A 6,143-nucleotide genomic window follows, 5' to 3' on the forward strand; every position below is an offset into this window, starting at 1 on the left:
GTAGTGTGACCCCAGTTTTATTGGTCAAAACTCTTTGTCTCTGGGAGGCTAACTTACCTGCCATTTGGAGCCAGCAAGGGACAAAGCTTGGGTGTGAGCTGAGGTGCTCCAAAGCCCACACTCTTGACCAGACCAGACTGGGAAAGAGAATGAAAACAAAGAACTTGAGAAATGCACTGGAGACCAACACTAAGGAGTTTGGTTCCTTGAAATGCGATTACTCAGTCTTCTCATTCCTAAGAAATCCCTGGAGATGATTAATTTCTTTGTAACTCTGCTAGCCACTAGCACTGTAGAAAGACTGAAGTCACTCGTATGGTTATAGCTTCAGATCCCAGCACCAGCTCTCTGATGTTTCTAGCTCCTTATTGAAATCACCTTGCAAGGAGTTTTTCCAAACCAGCTGTCTGTGGGAGTAATCAAGTTCCAACCCCGATTCTGACTAGGAAGGTTTGGTCGCCCTGATCATGCCTCCATGGGAAAAAATGAAACTGACAGATTAAGGGAGCAATTCCAAGAATAATTTTGGCACTTGATTTAAGACTGGAAAATAATTTTCCCTTCTTGTTTGGGCAAGGAAAATGTCTCAAGGACAAGAAAAGCCTGCAGGAGAGGCCAGCTGAGAGCCCTTTTTCCTCTTCCCCTCTGCCAGGGCTTATGTCTGTACAACAACTGAACTATTTGCCACCTTCCTGAGTTTGTACTCAGTTGTTTATAGCAGACTGGGAAATATGTGCATTATTAAAATAAAAATATAAGCCAAATAGCAAGACTTCTGAGTGGGAGAAACAACAGCCTTTACAAGAATTTAAAATTCCAGCCTCATCATGAGGTAAGTTTTTTGAACCCTAAGAATTATATTTCGCAATATCGAATGCATCATTTCTGGAAAAGCTTCTTCTTTAGAATCTTCTTGGTTAATACTGTTTTCAAATTTCTTTTCTCACAGTCATTTCATACGGTACAAAGGAGATAAAGGACAATTGTGCTAAAATGCATTCCCTATAAATCGTCATAGTCTCTGTGGAATCTTGATGAAGGGTACATTGGCAACATTTATCAAAATTACAAAATTACAAAATTACAAACTTTTTGACTGAAAAATTTCACATCCAGGAAATTATATGATAAACATACTTGCACATGTACTGAAATATGTACACAGTTATTCTGCACCATAGTTTATACAAAGATAAGAGAGAATGGAAACAACCTAAATGTCAACAGAGGATTAGCTGAACTAGTTACGGTACATGTATATAATGAAATACCATGCAGCCATCGGAATGAGTGAAGAAGCTCATATTTAAGTTACTGATATTTAATGATCTCTAAGATATACTGTTAAATGAAAAAAGCCAAATGCAGAACAGTATGGAAAGTATAGACAAACATCAATTGGTATGGTGGTGGGGGGAGGGATATATATATTTTTGCTTTACATTCAGAAACTATATGAGGACACAGAAAAACTTTTAACAGTACTGAGTAGCTGATAAGTATACTCTTCACAGCATACTCTTTGTATCATCTGCGTTTAAACTATATTAACAATTTAAAAGCATAATTTTTAATTGAAAAGATTGAGGATTAATATGTAAAAATAAGCATAACCAATAGTTTAATAATATGAATTGTTTTCTTTAAAGAAATAGTAAATAACAAGAATTGTGGAGTTATACGTTGCACCCTAACACCTGGGCATTTTAAAGCTCTCTTTACAATAACTTAATCAAAATCCAGGATAAGATCCAAGACCAAACTGTAAATTATACAGAAGATAAATATTATAAAATTTCTAGATATTTTTATGGTCTCAAAGTATCTTTCCACAGATTGCTTATTAGTTGCAAGAAGCAAAAGAGTATGCAGTGGAGAAACTGGACTACACCTTGAATGGATGATCAAAATTAACATCACCAATCAGAGGCAGACAGACACTTTGCGATACCCTGAAAAGGACACAAATCACAAGAGGAAATCCAAACTGAAGAGCATTGTAAAAATTGACCTGTGTTCTTTTTAAAATGTCAATGTTATGAAAGGCTGACTGTTTCATATTAAAAGAGACTAAACAGCCGTGACACTTAAATTCAGTATGTCTTCCTGGGCTGGGTCTTGCACTAATGGGAAATACAATATTATAAAGGATATTATTGGGACAATTTTTGAAATTGGATTATGGATTATATATAAAAGTAACATATCAATAGTTTTTATATGAAATATTCTTCTTCAGAAGTACATATAATTGTAGTAACAAGTAAAGGACTATGTATGCAACTTACTCTCAATGGTTGAGAAAAAAATATGCAGAAGTATACATACAAACATATGTATATGTAGGTGGTGAATTGTAAAGCAAATGTGGCAAAGTATCAAAAACTGACGGATTCATTGTGAATGTACTTATTGCCACTTATTTATTCACTGATGGTTAATTTTATATTTGCTGAATTTCACCTCAATGAAAAAAAAAAATGCATGAATTTGAGTAAAAGGTATAAAGGTATCCAGAATTTCTCTGTACTATTCTTATAAGTTTTCTATAAATTTGAAATAATTTCAAAATAAAAAGTTAAAGAATTTCTATGTATCATTTAGCTTCCAGGAAAATAGAAACTATAGTAGGTAGTTCTATAGAGAGAATTTAATTTGGAAATTTAAATTTGGTGATGCACACGGTAAAGGACTGAAAAAAGCAAAGGAACACTGAAGTAACGCTGAGGTAATGTTTGCAGGTAGCAGCTATCATGTTATAGGAAAGGTTCCACGGAACTGAGACTCTGGCCTCTGAAGCGTATAGTGGGACTGGTTCAGGGAGCATAGAAAAAAATATAGAGGCTAAAACCAGCTGCTGTTGCCCCTGGCAAGGTAAAGAGGCATTGTGGGCCAAAGTTCCTGCTTCCTCCTCTTGTCTTCAAGTCTCCCTCTAGTGTCCCCTGTTGGCAGAACTTAACAGCAGCCAGCTGACAAAGGAATGCAGTTTGTAGGGTTCCAGCCCCACTTCACAAGGCTCAGCATGAAGGTTTCAAAACCACTAGTATAAACAACCACCACCACCACCAACAACAACAACAACAAGCAAAACATTAGTATATAGGACTCGAGGTACTTGGAAAGCAATTATTTCTGGGTTTAGATGTGGCAGATAATAGCTTAACAACAGGCACAGTCTACATATCAGAATTTCGAGATGCATTTATAGCCTAAATGGGAAGAAAAGTCATAGCCTTAAATATAAACACTTATAAAGCTGATCTATGTTATTTGCAGTAGTTATGTTCTGTAAAGTTGCCAAAAACATTGAATTAGGGAATACTGAATCATTACTTGTAGGGAAAACACAGGGTAATCTTCCTGGGAGTCTGGTCACAATATTTTTGTCAAACAATCAATACATAACTTTGTCTGATGGGTGTTTATGTTTAAAGACATCTTATTTTATACATATTGTTGATTGGTTAACATTGAACTCATGTCCAACAGCACTACAACTCATGTCTGAATGAAGCTCATCTAATACATGTATTTTCTCTTAAAGGCTCATCACAACCTTCTGGCATTTAGAGACACTAGGCAATACTTACGCACTTAATGTGGAGGGCATAAACAGTGAAATTACCAGCAAAAACCCCCACAAAAATGTGAAAAATGTGGTACTAAATAGACTGGAAAAGACACTTGTTTAGAGTATGGGAGGAAGTAAGAAGGAAGAGCATCACCTTATTCGACCTCAGCTGGAAACAAGTGCTTCAGCCAACTCAATTTTTTTTTTTTGCCATTCTGTGTCTGCCTGTGAATGACCTGGGGATTGACTGTGGTAGGCAGTTCTGACATGGCTCCTAGTGATCCCTGCTTCCTGGTGTTCAGACCTTTGGGCAATCTTTCCCCCTTGATATAGACTAGACCTAATGATTCACTTTTTTAAAATTTTTTAATTTTTTATTATTTATGCCTACAGCACCTGGTCTTCTTAAGTGGTCTCCAATCCAAGTACTAACTAGGCCTGACTTTGCTTAGCTTCTGAGATCAAACATAAGGCTTGTTCCGGGTGGCATGGCCGTAGACCATGGACCGTGGCTCCACTGGGGCGTGAACCCAAGACCTTCTGCTTCTAAAGCAGATGTGCTAACCGCTACACTATGGAACCACATCCAAATGATTGATTCACTTCCAATGAATGGAATATGGCAATAGTGATGGACTGAAACTTCTTTCATTAAGTTATGACAGGGGAGGAAAAAAACCCTTTTCCTTCTACCCTTCTAAGTCTTCAGCTGGGGCATCTGTAACAAAAGACAAATTAAGAGAAAAACAAACCAGTTATTAACATGTATATCTCAGGAAAAGAGTAACTCAAAGAGGTGGCTTAGAACACTGGCTTATACAGTATCTTCGACAAGGAACAATACATTTGTAGAGAAATGACAGGACAAAGAAAAGTGGTTTTAGACTTTCAAGGGTAGCAAACTGTGGGAAGGTAAATATATGAGAAACCGATGGCAGGTAAAGTCTAGTTAGCAAAGTTTGTTACACAGATTCCCCTGGTGCCATCTCCATGCTGATAGAAGTCTAAAGTTATCTCTGATAATTAAATTTTTTCCTTTTTGGTAGAGAAGGGAGGAAGGACATCTTTGAATATTTATGTTCTACCTTTAGGCAAATAAGGGAAAGGCTGGGGGATTTTCTTATATCTGTTTCTTCTCACATGACTTTAGCTCAAAAAATTTTTATTTCAGAGATGCATATTTTGGGGTGACATATTTTAGCTTCCTTTATTATAAAAGACTGTGACTTTCATCTTACTGCTAATTTTGTTACTGGCTCCTCTCTCATGGCTGCTCTGATTAAAAAGTCCATCTGTCAAAGAACTAGCATCCAACCTTGGACCAACAGCTAACAAGGAACTGAATTCTACCAACAACCACGAGTTTGGAAGTAGTTCAGTCCCAGCTGAACCTGGAGATGACCATGTCCTTGGAAACACTTTGATGGCAGCCTCATGATAGATCCTAAAGCAGATTTCTCACCCACAGAAAATGTGAGATAATAAATGTATGTTGTTTTAAGTCACCAAGTTTTAGGGTTATTTATTAGCAATAATTAGCAATAGACAACTAATACAAAAGAAAAATTAAAGTAAGTAAACACTGAATTTTAAAAAATGTAAAAGAAAAACAAAATAAACCTAAGGAGAGCAAAGTAAAGATCAATTACAAAAAATTAACAACGTAGTAAAAAAAAAAAATTAACAAAGCAGAGATTTGAAAATGGTAGAACTAATAAATAAATCCAAGAACTGATTCTTTGAAAAATAATAAACTACTAATGTAAGAAATAAAAAAAGAAGAAAGCACGAAGACACAAAATAAGAAATGAGAACGGGGAAAATAAACACATACAGAAAAAAATTAAAAATACTTGGTTCAACTTTATGCATTATTATAATCTTTAAAAGAAATATATATTTCATACCTAATTACCCTTTTTCCCCCCATGGGGAAGTCAGCTGATATAAATTTGGGCTTTGTGGCTTTATCCTGACTATTCTCTGTAATTCAGGGTGAAAATGGGCGAAAGTCTTACAGAGCAGTATTTTTCAATCTTGCATATTATAACCCATTAATGGTTCATCATGAAATCCACACAGTAACTCTTGACTAGAATTTAAAAATGAGAGACAATAGAACATAAAAATCTGAGTGCATAGCACATAATAACTATTATTTTCATAAAACTTATGCTTCAGTTATGTGCGTTTGATTGTGTGTGCACATTGTTGCTGTGCAGAATGTATTTCTCATTCTTTGTCCAAGTCAAAAGGGTTTCAACGCTACTAGGGCACAGGACTCAGAGTATATGGGAAGTAATTCTGTACATAACGATGGCTCCCCAAAGCACCTTTAATTGTGAGCTCTAACACTGAAACAGGAAGGTACGAGTTTCTCCATTAGCATGATGCCACTACCTTATAGGCTTCAAACTCTGACTCATTTTTCCCAGGAGTTAACTTTCCTTTCTCTACCTGCATAACATCATTGACAATTTCCATCTGTTCCAATGATCTTGTATTTCATGGCAACTGTTAGACTGCTTCAGCTTTATCCTTTTTAAAATTATGCTTGCACGTTTTTCATACT

General features: G+C 35.9%; 1 long non-coding RNA gene and 1 other non-coding gene across 2 annotated transcripts; one reads left to right on the forward strand and one right to left on the reverse strand.

Annotated features, from left to right (window-relative positions):
• Positions 1–335: 335 nt before the first annotated feature.
• On the forward strand, positions 336–2,079 carry LOC111741370. The gene is made up of 2 exons (XR_002780981.1): positions 336–832; positions 1,836–2,079. It is a non-coding gene; the product is annotated as an uncharacterized LOC111741370 (long non-coding RNA).
• A 2,001-nt stretch (positions 2,080–4,080) lies between these two features.
• TRNAL-UAG lies at positions 4,081–4,153 on the reverse strand. The gene has a single exon. It is a non-coding gene; the product is annotated as a tRNA-Leu (tRNA).
• Between the last annotated feature and the right edge of the window lie 1,990 nt (positions 4,154–6,143).

Source organism: Pteropus vampyrus, unplaced genomic scaffold (assembly GCF_000151845.1).
Source record: "Pteropus vampyrus isolate Shadow unplaced genomic scaffold, Pvam_2.0 Scaffold77, whole genome shotgun sequence".
NCBI lineage: Eukaryota > Metazoa > Chordata > Mammalia > Chiroptera > Pteropodidae > Pteropus > Pteropus vampyrus.